Genomic DNA, 16,556 nt, shown 5'->3' with positions numbered 1-16,556 from the left:
GAAGCTTCTTCAGTTCTTTTTTTTTTTTTTTTTTTTTTTTTGGCCTGTCCTGTTTGGCTCTTTTGCATCAGAATTGTTGTCTAAAGGCAAAGAAAGATGCCCAACGGATTTACTTTACCAAACTGACCGTCCCAGCCTTGCCGTAATGGTCCATTTGATTCACCTTTTATTGTTTATTTTATTTTCACTTACTGAATACGGCACAGACTTGACTGGGGGAAAGAAGGGGAGAAAGAAAGAGGGAAAGAGAAACAGCTGAGAAGAGGGACGGGGGAGAAGGGCAAAAAACAACAGAATGGGCAGAAAAAGAAAATGCATCTATGGATCACCTGGGTCACCTGCTGAGAAAGAAAAAAGAAAGCAAGCAGAAGAGAACAAGAGTAATAGAATAAACAACATCACAATGATCTATGATAATATGACAGTAAATACTAAATGTTAAACATTATTGTGCAGCACATAAGATCAACAGAACACAGTGTGCTTTGAGGTAGGAGCCAAAAAGGGTGTAGTTTGTGGGCGTGATCACCCGTGTGTACACCTGTGAGCATGGACGCGCTTGTTTTTTGTTTTTTTAAAAGGTTCCTTCATGTAATAATCTGCTAGAGGGTGTGGGGGGGCCACAGCCCCGTCCTCCAGGGCGTGAAGCAGGTGTGGAGCTTCTTCAGTTCTAAGGGTCAAATGGTGGGGAGTCCCAGGTTTAAGCTCTGTGGGAGTTTCCCCCCAAAGAGGGACAAAGGACCCCCTGATGATCCTCTACCTAATCACAAGCCAAGGTCTGAAAACAGGTGTGGCGTTAAGGCGTCTGGGAAGGGATCTCAAAACTGGATTATAGATGGCAGAGAGTTGGTGTCGTAAACCCCCGCCTCTGTTCAAAGATGGTCGCTCACAGTGGACATAGATGCTTCTTTCACTCCTCTTTCCAAACATCTGTTCTCTCTGTCCAAAATGTGAACATTGGCATCCTCAAAGAGTGACATTTGACCTTTAGATGGAGATGAACTGCTGAGTCTTGTCCTGTGGAGGTGGCTCTTCTATGTTGTGCGCTTGTGAAGTGGCTGTTTGGTCTCTCCAATGTAGAGGTCTGGGCATTCCTCGCTGCACTGTACAGCAAACACCACATTGTTAAGTTTGTGTTTTGGAGTTTTGTTTTTGTTATTTGAGTGACTGAATCAGGAACTCTGCCTGCTTTTGTTCTCACACTGGGTTTAATGAAAGAAGATTTCTGTTTGTCCATTAAAGTTCTTTGTTGTGATCTTTTAAGGATCCTGTGATGATCCAGAGCCTGGCTTGTCTCAAGGAGTCTCTCAGTGACCTGAGCATCAGCTACAGCTCTGCTGGCCTCTGTGTTCACTCTGCAGGAGACGTGGAGACCCGAGCTCACCTTCTGCAGCACTTGCAGTGAGGGAAGGTGAATCATCCTTTAGCAGGACATCATTCAGGCTTTATTAGCATCACTGTGACTGTTATTGTTAGGTTTAATGTATGTGTTGTAGGTCGCCATTTAAAAAGCTAGAATGCTTCTGTTTGCTAGCTTCTAGTTCATGTTCTTATACATGTAATACATTTATTACCAACATTAGAGTTTATCCGCTGGTCATTCGACATGACGAATGACTTCTAAAGTCTTAATCCAACTCCAGCTCAGGATGCTGTAGAGTCCCGTCAGTAACACTTTTGGTCTGCTAGTAAAATCTAGTTCTATTAATCTGCGCTCGATTACTCTTGAACCGGAACCGGATGTGAGTCCCAAAAAGCTGAATTTTGGAACAGAAGTTGAATTCTAAAACTGAAACTAAATTGTTGTTAAAATCCTTTTGTAGAGGATAAAATACAGTTTCAAAGAAAATGAATTGATTTTCAATATATAAAATTCAATTTCAATTTAGTGACGATCATTTTCAAACCAATACATACATACAGTCTCAGGTGCTGTCTGATGGGTATGGAGCTGCAGTCAGCAACAGTAATGGCCTTAAGTTGTTGGGTCAAGGATCGTCCAGTGTCTTGATGGAGATCTAACTGGATCCTCCAGCTCAGAGCTGGTGACTTTTTTCTTGGGTTTTCCACTTGGCTTTTTTGTTCCACAACTCTCAGGATCATTTAAGAAATTTCAGATGACCGTCTTACTGCGTCCCACCTCAGCAAAGATGTCGCACTGTGAGAGACCCTTCTTATGCAGTTCAACACCCCGACCACTTTCAAAAAGGGTCTTAATCACAGAACATGTCATATAAACTGAACAGTTGCAGTGTTTCCTGATTTCCAGTTTAGTTTTTAGCTTTAGTTGGAATATTCCTCCTCTGCCAGGCAGCCTTAGGCTGAGATTCACCCTGTCACATGTTTTTTGGGTTTTTTGCACGAATGCATGGTTCCATCTCTCAGACTCATGCAGTCCCAAATCATCACACCCTGCTTCTCCGTCAGGATTCTGCATGTGACACTCTCGGACAGGTTCAATTTTATTATGCTATTATGCTGGAACTTTTCTAAGACTATCAAATTTGGACTCCAGTTTGCTCCAGTTATTCATCAGACTTCTTTAGGAATGTTTCAGTCTGCATTTTTGTCCTAAAGAGCAAACAACGTTTTTATTTCGTGGACACTGTCCTTCACTCTGAGGGACGTTCATTTTCACTGACAGCCCCTGGATGGTCTGGATCCCTGTTGTGTGTGGATTCATGTTAAAATATCACCACGACTCTGATTTCTGATGCAGCTGCTTTTATTTGGTCAGATTTTCCATCATGTCACAGTCTGACGTTTTAATTTTTCTCTTAATTTTTTTTCATGTGACTCACTAATGCAGACAAAGCCCTGAATTTCAGTATGAGTGTCTAGTGTTTATTTTGGACTGTGCTCATGATATCAGGCTAACACAGGAGTACCCAGTTTAGTTTCATTTTGTGTTTCTACTTTTCTTTTCAATATAGGCCGTGTTAAGCTGTTCTTGAATGTTCATGAGAAAAAAAGCCTCAAGCTGTGAACTCAGTGATGATGAAATTACTGTGATGTTGTGAAGGATTTGACATGTAGCTGATATCAGTACAGAAGTGTACTCACTTCTGTTCCTGAGCCCAGAGCCAGAGATAAAGATCACAGATGCAGGAACAAACTGCAAGTCTCAGTGGGCGGAGTCAGAACTCCCCATTGTTCATTCGTCTTAACTCGTTCCTCTGAGCACGTTCAAACTTCTATCCACTTTGTTTTTCTTGAAGGTGGAGGTTTGAATCCAGGAGTTCATTCTGAGCTGCTGTAGTTGTCATGCTCATCAGCTTCCCAGTGAACCTTTTTAACCTGTGAGGGGCTTCATGGTCTGTTTTCTAAAGAGTTCATTCGTTCTACTCAAATGAGGAAGTGGGAGGAGACGAGGTGGTCAGTGTGTCAGTAGAAACTAAAAAGAAGAAGAGCCTGTTTCTTTGATTTACACCGCTCAGTCTTCATAGAGAAGGTACAGTTGCATTTTCTTTTCAGTTTCATTTTTGCTTTTTTGTATATTGAACTCTGATGATGATAAATGAGGATTATAGTAACTTTACACTGTGCTAATATTAGCTCTGCTTGTATGTTGCAGTCATGGCTGCGGCGTTGGCTCTGGTGTCTGAGGACAGTCTTCTTTGTCCCGTCTGTCTGAGTGTGTTCACTAAACCTGTGTCGATTCCCTGTGGACACAACTTCTGTATGAACTGTATCACAGACTACTGGAGCACCCTGTCTGTACTCCAATGTCCACTGTGCAAAGAGACGTTTTACACCAGGCCGTTGCTTCGGGTTAACCCTGTCATTGCTGAAATGGCAGAAAAGGTTAAAAAATCTGCTCAAGAAATGTTGTTGAGTTCAGCTGAACAAGCAGGACATGAAGACGTTTTCTGCAGCATCTGTGCAGGGTCCAAGGTCAGCGCCCAGAAGTCCTGTTTAATGTGCTTACTGTCCTACTGTCAAACACATCTGGAGCCTCATCAGAGGATTTCAGCTTTGAAGAAACACAAGCTGATCGATCCAGTTCAGGACCTGGAGAGCAGAATATGTCGGGATCACGGTGAGCCTTTGGAGCTGATCTGCAGACTGGATCAAAGGTTTCTGTGTCGGTCCTGTAAATGCAGTGACCATAAAACACATGAAACAGTGAGTCTGGAGGACGAGGCTGAGATGAGGAAATCCCAGCTGAGATTAGAAAATAACAGCATGGATCAGATGATCCAGGAGCGTGAGCAGAAAATCCAGGAGCTTCAACAGTCAGTGAAGACCAGCAGAAGTAAAGCTGAGGAGGCGTTATCGTACAGCAGGAAGGTGATGACCGCTTTGGTGCAGCACATAAAGACAGAGTTCACCAGACTGTCTGAGGCGATCGAGACGAAGCAGGAAATAAATGAGACAGAGGCAGAAAGCTTTATTGATGAGCTGCAGGCAGAGATTACACACATGAAGAAGAAGAAGCTGCAGTGTCATGAAGCTTCGCTCATCAGAGACCCCTTCAGCTTCCTGGAGAACGTCCTCCCTCTTACCTACAATAAGCCCCAGCTGCAGGACTGGTCTGCTGTGACTGTAACCAGTGACCAGTTTATGATTCAGGAGACCCTGGCCGAGCTGGAGACAAAAGTCAGAGAAGAAGTCAGCACGCTCTATAATATCAACTTCAGAGGTGGGAAACAACAGAGGTATGATCTGAATGTTTTGATGACTTGATCCAGATACGGGTTCTCCTCGAAACACAGTGAGGTCACTCAATCAAAATCAGTCAGTCCCTTCATCTCGACACCCCTTTTTGTACATGAACTTTTGTTTATTTCATAAAAATAAAGAATAGTTTATCTCATATCTGAAAAATCAGTAGTAAACTTTATAAGTATTATACATGGGGTGGCTGTAGCTCAGGAGGTAAAGCAGGTCATCTACTGATCAGAAGGTTAGTGGTTCAATCCCTGGCTCCTCTAGTCTGCATGTCTAGTATCCTTGGGCAAGATACAAACCTCAAATTGCACTCCGATGCATCCATCAGAGTAAGATGTGTAGGAAGCTCTAAGACAGTGCTTGTGAGAATGGCTGTGATTGGGTGAATGTGGCATGTTGTATAGAGCACTTTGAGTACTCCGGGAGAGTAGAAAAGTGCTTTCAGTCCTTTCACCATAAAGAGGTATTACATAATAAAGGGACTGTAGAGAATTCTTGTGTTTGTCTGTTAGAGAAGGAGCTCCGCTGGCTGGTTATTAAATAGTGCAGAGGGTGGTCAGGTTTATGGACTGGTTCTTATACAGCGCTTTACTACTTGACCACTCTAAGTGCTTTATACAACGTTCCTCTTTCACCCATTTAAGCTTTGTTGTTTTTGCTACCTAAGAGCTCACTCTGATTGTAACATCGAAGAGCAACCTGCGGTTCAGCATCTTGCCCGAGGATGCTTTTGGAAGTCCAAATCCTTCTCAGAATTATAATCCAACACATCAATTAAAATCATGATGAGGAGGAGGAATAGAGTCAAATCCAAGTCCAACATGGACGATTTCCGGTGCTGCTGCTGAAATTTCCAACAGTGAACTTCTGGAATCCTTTGAACTGCCCTTCTCGCAGGACACTGGAGACTGACCCAGAATGCCTCCAGACATCCCAATTTACTTTTTAACTTTCAACTCCCCGCACCTCCCTCTCTCTTATATCTAGTCAAACAATCAGGTGTTTAAATAAGATTTACTGACCTTTAGCCCGTCCTTATTATCCTCTCCATCTCTAAGGCAAAGGTTATTCAGCTCACATTTCATTAGCACATTAACATGAGTCCTTTTAATCCAAATACTTTTCTCTTTAAAACTCAATACGTTCAATACAGGCCCCTTTTTTACTAAATCACACACTTTAAATGTTGCACATTCAGAGATCTCCTGATCTCATTCACACACACACGCTCAAAGTCACTCTCAAATAATTTTTACACAGGCTTTCAGCTTGCCTGAGTTAGACCTGCTGTAATTGCCCAACTTTCTGTGAATGGTACTCATGGACAATAATCAATGGTCATGGCAATCATAAACTGACCTCCCAGCCCATTGTTTCTTCAGCAGTGCTGGTTTCAGTCATTATGCAAATGTACTGTTTATAAGATTTGGGGAAAGCTTCAGTCAGCTGAGACTGAAGAAGTCACTTGGACGAGTGACGAAACGTTTCTGTCCAGATGAACAGAATCAATCTACGGGTGATAAATCCATATTTGAATATCAGTTTCTTTTTGAGAGTAGAAGATGACTGATCTCTAACTCAGTTCCTGTGACCTTAAATTGATTATTTATTGATTGATTCCTAACAGACGCAGAGGAGTTTTGATTTATTTTTTTATCTGTTTATTTGAAGGTCAACCATGTTTTCGTATTTTATTCAATTTTATTATTGAAGCTTCCCTGTGATATACCTGTTCATTTATATTCCTTCTCACATGAATTATATACATTATTATTATTATTATTATTATTAAACTTAGTAAGACGTCTGGCTTCATCTGATTTCTGTATTTTGATCACATAAATGTTGAGTTTTGTCACCATACATGTTTGTGTCTTCAGGTTTTATCTCATTTAAACGTCATAGTGTTTGTAAAAGTAAAGTCTGAGCTGTACAGCAGCTGCATCAGTACAGATAACATGATAATCACAGACAGCAGTACTCATAAAGACTTCTGCATTCACTCTGCCCTCTGATTGAAACTCTGCTTTGGTGCAGGACGAGTAACGTCTCAAAATACAAGGACATCATCTCCAGAAGTGATCTGATCAGTTCAGGACCTCCTGCTGTCTACCAGCTGAGAGCAAAGAAACAGAAGTTTGGAACAAGAATGACTGTTGGAGAAAAAAGACAAGACAAGACAGACAGAACCATCTTACTTGTGGGAGAAACAGGAGCAGGAAAATCTACTCTGATCAACGCTCTGCTCAACTACACCATGGGAGTGAAGTGGGAGGATAGAGTCTGGTTTACGATTGTAGAGGAGGAGAAGAAAAGTCAGACATCAGATGTGATGGTGTACGAGATCTTTGGGTTTGAAGATGAAACTCTGCCCTACTCTCTGACCATCATCGATACTCCTGGATATGGAGACATTGAACACGGTGGCATCTTCAGTCACAGATTATTGAACTTGCTGGATGGAGTCCATGAAATTCATGCAGTGGGTCTGGTGATGAAGGCAACAGAGAATCGACTGAGTGATCGACTGATGTACGTCTTTGATTCAGTGATGTCTCTGTTTGGAAAAGATGTGGAGCAAAACATCATAGCTCTGATCACACACTCAGATGGAAGAAAACCTAAAAATGCTTTTAAAGCTCTTGAAGATGCAAAAATTAAATGTGCCAAAAATAAGAAGAATCAGTCTGTTTACTTCTTGTTTAACAACTGCCAGCTTGAAGACGAGGCAGAAAAATACCTGAAACTAAACTTTGAAAGCTCAGAGAGAGGAGTGAGAGGGTTCACAGCCTTCCTGAAAGAAAGTACACCTGTGCAGCCAGAGGCAACTCCTGAAGTGTTAAAGGAAAGAATCAGACTGACAGCCTGCATCCAAAACCTGCAAGAAAGAATCAGATTCACTGAAGTTAAACAGAGAGAGGTGAAACAGACTCGGGAAGCTCTGCAGAAGAATGAAGTGGTCACTCCATGTGTTGTTTTTAAACATAAAGAACCTATCAGATCAGAGATGTGTGGGCCGGGTTTGAAAGCAGCTGTCAGCTGCACAGTCTGTGAGGAGAACTGTCACTATCCTGGATGCATCCTGGTGCCCTTAAATCACTGTGAGGTCTTTAGAGATGGTCTCTGCACGTCATGTACCAACAAGTGTCCTGCATCAGATCATGTGAAAGAAAAGTGGAGATATGTGACCAGGATAAGGAGCGGTCAGAAGAACAAAACACGAACAAAAAAGAAGGACGTTGATGTTTTTGAAAAGGAAATGAAACTGCTGACAGCAGAGAAGTCCCAGTTCCTGGATGAGTCCTACCAGCATGTAGTCAGACTGGAGCAGATCGCTCTGAAAGCTGATTCAGCGTCCACTATTGTCCACTTGGACTTCCTGATTGAGAAGATGAAGGAGAGAGGAGACACAGAGAAGGTCCAGAAACTGGAGGAGATGAGAAGGAGAGAGGATGAAGGAATTAGAGGAGCTCTAAGGTATGTCAAACTGACACTCACAGAACAGTGACTGGAGTTTATAATTACTAAGTATAAACTAGGTGTTTAATTATCAGAGAAAAGTGTACAGATCAATATCACTGCTGAAACACATCAGTGATAGTTTATCCTGGGTTTATTTCACTCTTAGTGTTCAAACAGTTTCTCTGCTCAGCGTGACACAGTCATAATAAACTACATTTCTGTAATCAATGAAGAGGAGGAGAAAAAAAAACTGATTCTCATGGCTGGATTTGAATGTTAGCTATGGAAATGTGTCTTTTATCATAAAGAAACTGAAATCAATCAGTGTTTTGTGTGAGAACATGAAAACAAATACAATATAGAGAAATTGACATCTGGTTTAAAGGATGGAGAATTACACAAAACGTCTTATACTGAGGTAAAACTACAATGATGTGCAAAAAATCTTTAGTCCAGCATCTCATCCCCAAACTTTGATGGGCACTTCAAACTTTTCCAGCTGGGAACCATGGCCTCAGACTTGGAGGTGCTGCTCTTATCCCAGCCCCTTCACTACAGACAGAGGGTTACAGCTGGAGGTTATTGTTCAGTCATGGACTATTTTAGTTAATGGAAAGATATTTAAAATAATTTTATATAGAGTCCAATTATAAACATAAATGTAAAATATAAATACCATATTTTTTGGACCATAAGGCACACCAGATTATAAGGTGCATTAAGCAAAACAAAACGGTCAGATAAGTCAAACTTACCTCAACTCATTCTTCTTGCTTCCTCCACTTCTGTACCATTGATTCATTAATGTTGAATTCTCTGGCAGCTGCTCTATTCCCATGTTGTTGCAGTGTATTAATGACTAACCTCATATTGTGGATGGATTATCTCAGTTGTTCTCCTGACTGAAGTTTGGTCCGTTTACAGCATCCCCTTAACCTTTATCGAGTGGAAAAAAGTTAGCGTTCATCCTCCAGCGCCACTGTGCTAATGTTATGCTAACATAGCTGTGTCGCTAGCGATCACGTAGCACATAAATTTATGTACCAGCTAGCCTAACTTCAGTAACCCTACAAATGTCACAGAAAGTGTTTAGTTTTCTGTCTTCATTTATGCTGGAAGTGATAGTGTTACACCCCTGAAAACAGGGAGTGATTTTGACTTGCTTCTCTCATGCAGTCGTTTATTGCAATCAAAATGAACATAAATGTTTCACATTCTGTACTGCTTAATGGCACGTGGTAGAAGGAAAAGCTAAAAAATAATGTAACACAGTAAGGGGAATTGTTGAAAAGAATACATCAATGGGCCAATAGGCTCGACTATAGGAGCACAGGGGTGTGTTTAAATGAGACACAGAGACAAGATTTTAACTCAAAAGAACCAGACGACTGTAGTGAAATAAACCATAAGGTTGACAAGCACAGGTTAAAGACACTTTACAATGGTAGAAAGGAAACTTACAAAAATTAAAAGAAGAGTAAAACACATAAACTACTAAGCAATGACTTGGCCAAGTGTTACTTTTGGTTTTCAGTGTTGGGTTTCAATGTTCGGGTTTCAATGTATGGGTTTCAATGCTTGGGTGCACCCTAGTAACCTGACTCCTTAACTCTTATACAAACAGATTACACAAATCCAATGTACATTCAAATGAAAATCTCACACTCTTTTCACATGTGGAGAATTGTTCTACACAACAGCTCATTATTTAAAGTCCCAAATAAAAAATGTCCAAGGGGTAAAGTCCAAAAAATTCCCAGGGTTTGAAAGAAAATAGGGGTGAGAGAACGTCAGTCAGTGGTCTCATGTATAACCAGCTGTGTGTGAAAGTGTGAGTGATACAGTCCTACCACACCGCAAGGTGCAGCAGATCATCAAGTGGAAAAGAAGCGAATCTCAGTCTGTCTAAGTCCAGGTGGGAAGGCTCGCCATCTATTTCACCGGAGGAATCCACCTCAGGAACAATTCAGCATACAAAAAAAACCCTGACCTGTCAACAGACAGGGTCAGAAGAGCAATTCAAATATTAATTACCGTACTTTCTGGACAATAGAGCGCACCAGTATGTAAGCCGCATCAGCTCTATTTTTAAAAATTAAAAAAAAAAAAGATATACAAGCCGCACCCGGCTATAAGCCGCAGATATCTATGATTAAAAAATAGATATTTACTGCATGTACAGAACAATCTTGCACTGCAAATGTACATGTATGTACCTGAACAGATTCTTTCCGAACAATGCCTTTTAACATGGCAGCAACTTTGCTGATTAAAACAGAACCAAGAGAAAATAACCGCTATTTATTTACCTCCATTTTTCCTGTATTTGAAACCACAAGTCACTTTAATCATCTTCGCTGAAACCCATGAAGTCGTCTTCTTCAGTGTCGGAGTTGAACAGGCTCAGAAGCGCTTCATCACATCTGTCTCCATCAGTCTCGCTCTCCGTGTCACTGTCATCCTCCGGTGAAGTTGGCTCTGAAGGTGCGCCGCTCTGTTCGCGCAGCAGTCCAGCCTTTCGGAACCCATTGGTGATGGTGGATTCTTTCACAGCACTCCACGCTGTTAGGATCCACTGACAGACATCAGAAAAGGATGCTTTTCGCATGCGGCCAGTTTTTGTGAATGACTTTTCACCGCTTGTCATCCAAGTCTCCCACTCAACCCGTAGTGCAGCTTTAAATGCCCGATTTACACTGATGTCAAGTGGCTGCAAAAACTTTGTTGTACCTCCAGGAATCACAGCTGGAATGGAGTTTGTTTTCTTGATCGCTGCTTTCACAGAATCTGTGATGTGGGCCCTCATGCTATCCAAAACAAGCAGTGCTTTTTTCCAGTGAAAAAATCCTCCCGGGCGCTTCCCATAGCACTCCGTTAACCATTCCTTCATTAGACCTTCTATCATCCACCCTTTGGTGTTAACTTTGACCACTATGCTTTTCGGGAGTTGTTCTTTCGGCATAGTTATGCGCTTAAAAATCACCATTGGTGGAAGTTTTTGTCCAGATGCCGTGGATGCCAGAACGCAGGTGAAGTGCGTCCTCTCATGGCCTGTTGTTTTCAACAACATGGATGATGCACCTGTCTTGTTAACGGTCCTGGTCAGAGGCAGATCAAATGTTAAAGGTACTTCATCCATATTGATTATGTCGTCTGGTCCGATGGAGTTTTCTTGTATCTTTTTTTCAACGAATTTGTGGAAGTTTTCAACTTTTTCCTGATAGTCAGGGGGGAGTTGCTGACAGAGAGTGGTCCGATGGACAGGTTTTTACGTTTCATAAATCTGAAACACCATGACGGCCCACCTTTGAAATCTTTAATATTTACTTCGCGGGCGATTGTTTTGGCTTTCAGTCGGATCTGTACAGTGGCTACACCTCGGCCACCCGCTCTCTGTGTGTTCACCCATTCCTCCAGGACATTTTCAAGTTCAGGCCACCTGCTTTTATGTCCTCTGAAAGCTTTTCTCGACTTTTGGCATTGCATGAGCTCTTCCCGCTGTCGCCTCCAACATCTCACCATAGACTCATTGACGCTAAGCTTGCGTGCAGCAGCGCGGTTTCCCTCCTGGATAGCAAGATCGATGGCCTTCAACTTAAAACTTGCATCATACGAACTTCTTCGTGTGGTTTCCATGATGAAGGGGCGAGGTATTGAAAATAATTACCAGTTGGTAATTTGTTGTGCGTGTTCTGTCTGCTAAAGAAAAAGTAGTGTATTCTTCTTTGCATTGATTTTTCATCTATCTTGTTTTTTATTCTAATTCTGGTTAGAGTCCCCCTAGTGGTGGAAGAAAAATCCACAGAATAGCCGCACCTTTGTATAAGCCTCATGGCTCAAAACCTAGGAAAAAAGTAGCGGCTTATAGTCCAGAAAGTACGGTATGCTGTTCTAGGTATAATTCACAACTTAGGATTTTGTTGAAATCACATTCAACATCAATTTGCAATTAAAACACTCAAATTTGCAAAAATAAAACATCTCTCTTACACAAACTATGCATTAAACCAAGTAAAGTCAGTGCATATGCGACAATTATTAATCAAACAATTGACATTAATTCAGTTTCTCAACGATAAAATGTGAAACAGACGTGAACTAACTAGACATACAACATGTGCTCACCGATCTCAGTGCATCACGGCCGAAAACAATGGTATGGTTTCTCTCGGTCGGAAAATGCGGGGCTCTAAATAAGGTAACAGGACATTTTGAAGTATGACCAATTCGCGTTTGTCGCGTCTATTGCGTTCGGTGTGAATGCACCGTAAGACTGCAACTCTGCTTCCTGGTCCCAACTCTCCATAGTCATTTTTTTTTTCGGGGGGTTAATAAGTCTGTCGATATTTCTAGAAATGAGAGCTGCTCCATCCAAAGTGGGATGGATGCCGTCTCTCCTAACAAGAAGCCCACATCGTTTCTGGGACACCACTCAGACAGCCAGCAATTTAAGGAGAACATGCGGCTAAACATGTCACTCCTGATTGGGTCTGATTGGGTTACACACCGATTCAATATTGATTTTAGTGACCTCCAATTGACGTAACCGGGTGTCATTACTGCCGACGTGAATTATAATTTTACTGAATTTACGTTTACCCTTAGCCAGCAGTTTTAAATTTCATTCAATGTCACCTGCTCTGGCCCCTGGAAGACAACTGACTATGGTTGCTGGTGTCTCTAGCATCACATGTCTGAGAAGAGAATCACCAATTACCAGAGTTTGACCCCCGGCGGGTGTGTCGCCGAGTGGGGAAAAACGGTTAGACACATGAACGGTGGTGTACCTGGGGCTTCTGTTTAGGACTATGCTTCCTCCTCACGGTCACCCAGCCGCCCTCTTTCCCCAGCTGCTTGGGAACAGCTAGCGGGGCCTACGCTATCTTCGGCTGCACCAGCTACAGTGGCCTGGCTAGCTACGGGTGAATGAAGGGTGCGAAGCCGAGTCTCCATATCTGTAATCCTGGCCTCCAGAGCTGCAAATATGCTACATTTGTTACAGGTATCATTACTGCTAAAGGAGGCTGAGGAGTAACTAAACATCTGACACAATGAGCAAGAAAGTGCAGGAGGGACTGGGACTCTCTAAATCTGGGACTCTTCACCATTGACCCTTAGAACTGAAGAAGCTTCTCAGATGAGAGGTGAAATGTCTTCAAGTAACTTAAAGAAGTCCAGACGCTTTTCTTTGCAAACTCCTTTGACTATGATGACCTGGATGACTGAGAATCTTCACAGACTTATCTAAAAGTTTTTATTTAAACTTGTCTGCAGATAAGCTACTGTGTGTTGGAACAGGAACAGGAAGTAATACTCTACCTCTCCTGCCGTTAGCTTATTGGACATTATACAGTATAACACTGGGGCTCAAACAACTGAGGTTGTTTTGTATCTATGTGCACAAAACAACTGTAATATAATGCTTCTAAAGCTTACAAGACATAGAAGGGCTACCTATTAAATATATTAACAATGTACAGATTGTAAATTTATCAACTTTTAAACACTTTTACCTGAAAACAAGGGGAAAAGAATCACGAGATTTTTGATCATTTAGACTTGCTTCACTCATGCAGTTGTTTATTGCAATGAGGAAAGCGCACGAAAGCCCCCTTGTCAGAATGGAGACACTACCAATCAATCCCAGAAAAGGCTTACTAGCCGATCAGTGATGTGCAGATGGCATCTCTCTTGAATAAAATGAGAACCATTGGTGTAACATGAAAAAACTTGTCAACAATTTCTTTACTGTATTTACATTATTTTTATCCTTATATCAACTAAGATGAATTAGTATTAACTGTATAACCCTTTTACTTTCAGTAGTCTTTCAACCTGTCACAATAGCAGAGCTTTATGTTTTAATGTTTTCAGAAATCTCTCAGTGAGAACATCGTATATCATGTTTAGGTGGAAACTAGTGAGCTAACTTCTTGCTAGCTTCTAACTCAGTTAGCTTTAATAAATTCTGTTTTCGTGGATGCCTGGATGTTAAACTTATTTGTTACACCTGGTAAAGCAGCAACGCTGATCATTTTATTAAAGATGAAAGAATTTAGACAGTTTTAACTCTCAGTGATGCTGCAGTGTTTGTTTGACTTTCAGACCTGAAGAGACGGAGTTTAGGACCCAGATTACTCCGCGACGCTCCTGACAACGGTATCCGTAACGCTCCAACAATCCATCAAGCAGTGCAGCTTTGTACCTTACCAAAGTCGTACTTAAACACTTTTTGACAGATTTTTGAGGGCCATGTACCACATAAAATTGGTTCAAGGTCAGTAAACACAACCAGAATTCATACATAAGGCGCACTGATGATTTTTGAGAAATTAAAGGATTTTAACTGCTCCTTATAGTATAGAAAATACGGTAAATAAAAATAAAATAAATAAATATAAAGTTTCACTTTCTCTACTTTGATGCCAGATGTTTAAATCTGCATAGAAAATCACCCCAATATTCTAATACTTACAATAAAAACTAAAAATGAAATTAAAACTGTATGAATCCAGGGCAGCAACAGCTGTGGCTCACCCAGATGATGTCATGCCAACCCAATCAAAGGTTGAGGGAAAATAAAAGTATAATTAAAAAGTAGCAGTGTGACCACTAATGCTTTGGTAGAGCAGACAAAAAAAAAGAATCTATTTGGACAAAATAAAAAAAGGTTTAATTTTATGTGACCTTAGATTCTGAGCAGAAAAGCCTCAGCTCAGTTTTCAATGTTAAACAATAGGAACCTGTTCATAATGTTTGCATGTGTACTGAAGACTTTCTATGCTTTTCTGTGCAGGATCAGTTTGATCTCATCACCACATGAAGACATCATCTCAGACAGTTTTCTCATCAGGTCAGGACCTCCTGCTGTCTACCAGCTGAGAGCAAAGAAACAGAAGACTGGAACTCTGACAAGAATGACTGTTGGAGAAAAACGTCCAAACAAGACAAACAGAACCATCTTACTGGTGGGAGAAACAGGAGCAGGAAAATCTACTCTGATCAACGCTCTGCTCAACTACACCATGGGAGTGAAGTGGGAGGATGAAGTCTGGTTTATGATCGCAGAGGAGGAGAGAAGAAGTCAGACATCAGATGTGATGGTGTACGAGATCTTTGGTTTTGAAGATGAAACTCTGCCCTACTCTCTGACCATCATCAACACTCCTGGATATGGAGACACCAGAGGGATCGAACATGATGACATCATCAGTCACAGATTATTGGACCTGTTTCAATCAGAGGATGGGGTCCATGAAGTTCATGCAGTGGGTCTGGTGATGAAGGCGAGTGTGAATCGACTGAGTGAGCCATTGAGGTACGTCTTTGATTCAGTGATGTCTCTGTTTGGAAAAGATGTGGAGAAAAACATCATAGCTCTGATCACACACTCAGATGGAAGCAGGCCTAAAAACCCTCTTCAAGCTCTTGAAGCTGCAAACATTAAATGTGCCAAAAATGAGGACAGTCAGCCAGTCCACTTCCTGTTTAATAACTGCCAGCATGAAGAGCGAATGGAGGAAAACACAATTTTTAGAAATTCATGGGAACTTACACAGACAAACATGGATCATTTGACAGACTTGTTGGGAAAATCGAATCCTCAGAAACTGATGAAAACAGCCGAAGTGTTAAATGAACGAATCAGACTGAAAGCCTGCATCCAAAACCTGGAAGACAGATTCGAGCTGGCTGACCTGAAACAGACAGAAATCAGACAGATCCGAGAAGCTCTGAAGCAGACAAATCACAGAAATAAAATAGAAATTGAGAAAATATTGAGTCTTTTGGAAAATCTTGAAAAGGAAATGAAAGTGCTGACAGCAGAAAAGGAAAAGTGGCTAAGTGACTCCTACCAGCATGTTGTCAGACTGGAGGAAATCGCTCTGAAAGCTGATTCAGCATCCACTGTTGCCCACTTGGACTTCCTGATTGAGAAGATGAAGGAGGAAGGAGACATGGACAAGGTCCAGAAACTGGAGGAGATGAGGAGAGAGGATGGAGGAACCAAAGAAGCACAGAGGTACAAACTTGGTCAAACAACATCAGCTAGCAAAAACATTGGGAGACCCTCCCTCTGGTATAAGTGAAACATGTAAAGAAGCATCAGGCAGCTGTGTAGATTGCTTTTTTTTTTCCTGATACTGCTTCATGCTACATGTTCAGATGTACACCATGTGGTTGTTGTTGTGGACATGAGGGAATATCAAGTATACTTTCATATTTTATCCAGTTATTAAAAAATATAAATTCTCATTTATAAAAAAAACCCTTTGAGTTATTGCTTTTTCTTTATTAATATACCTGTATTTCACAAAGATACCTGTACTTATGTAACAGCATATAACAAATATCACTACATAAATAAAACATTGTTATTGTGCAGAGCAGGTCTGAGCTGTCTCAAACTGTACGACTGAATC

Source organism: Astatotilapia calliptera, unplaced genomic scaffold (assembly GCF_900246225.1).
Source record: "Astatotilapia calliptera unplaced genomic scaffold, fAstCal1.2 U_scaffold_12, whole genome shotgun sequence".
NCBI lineage: Eukaryota > Metazoa > Chordata > Actinopteri > Cichliformes > Cichlidae > Astatotilapia > Astatotilapia calliptera.
This window is presented reverse-complemented; position numbering follows the sequence as displayed.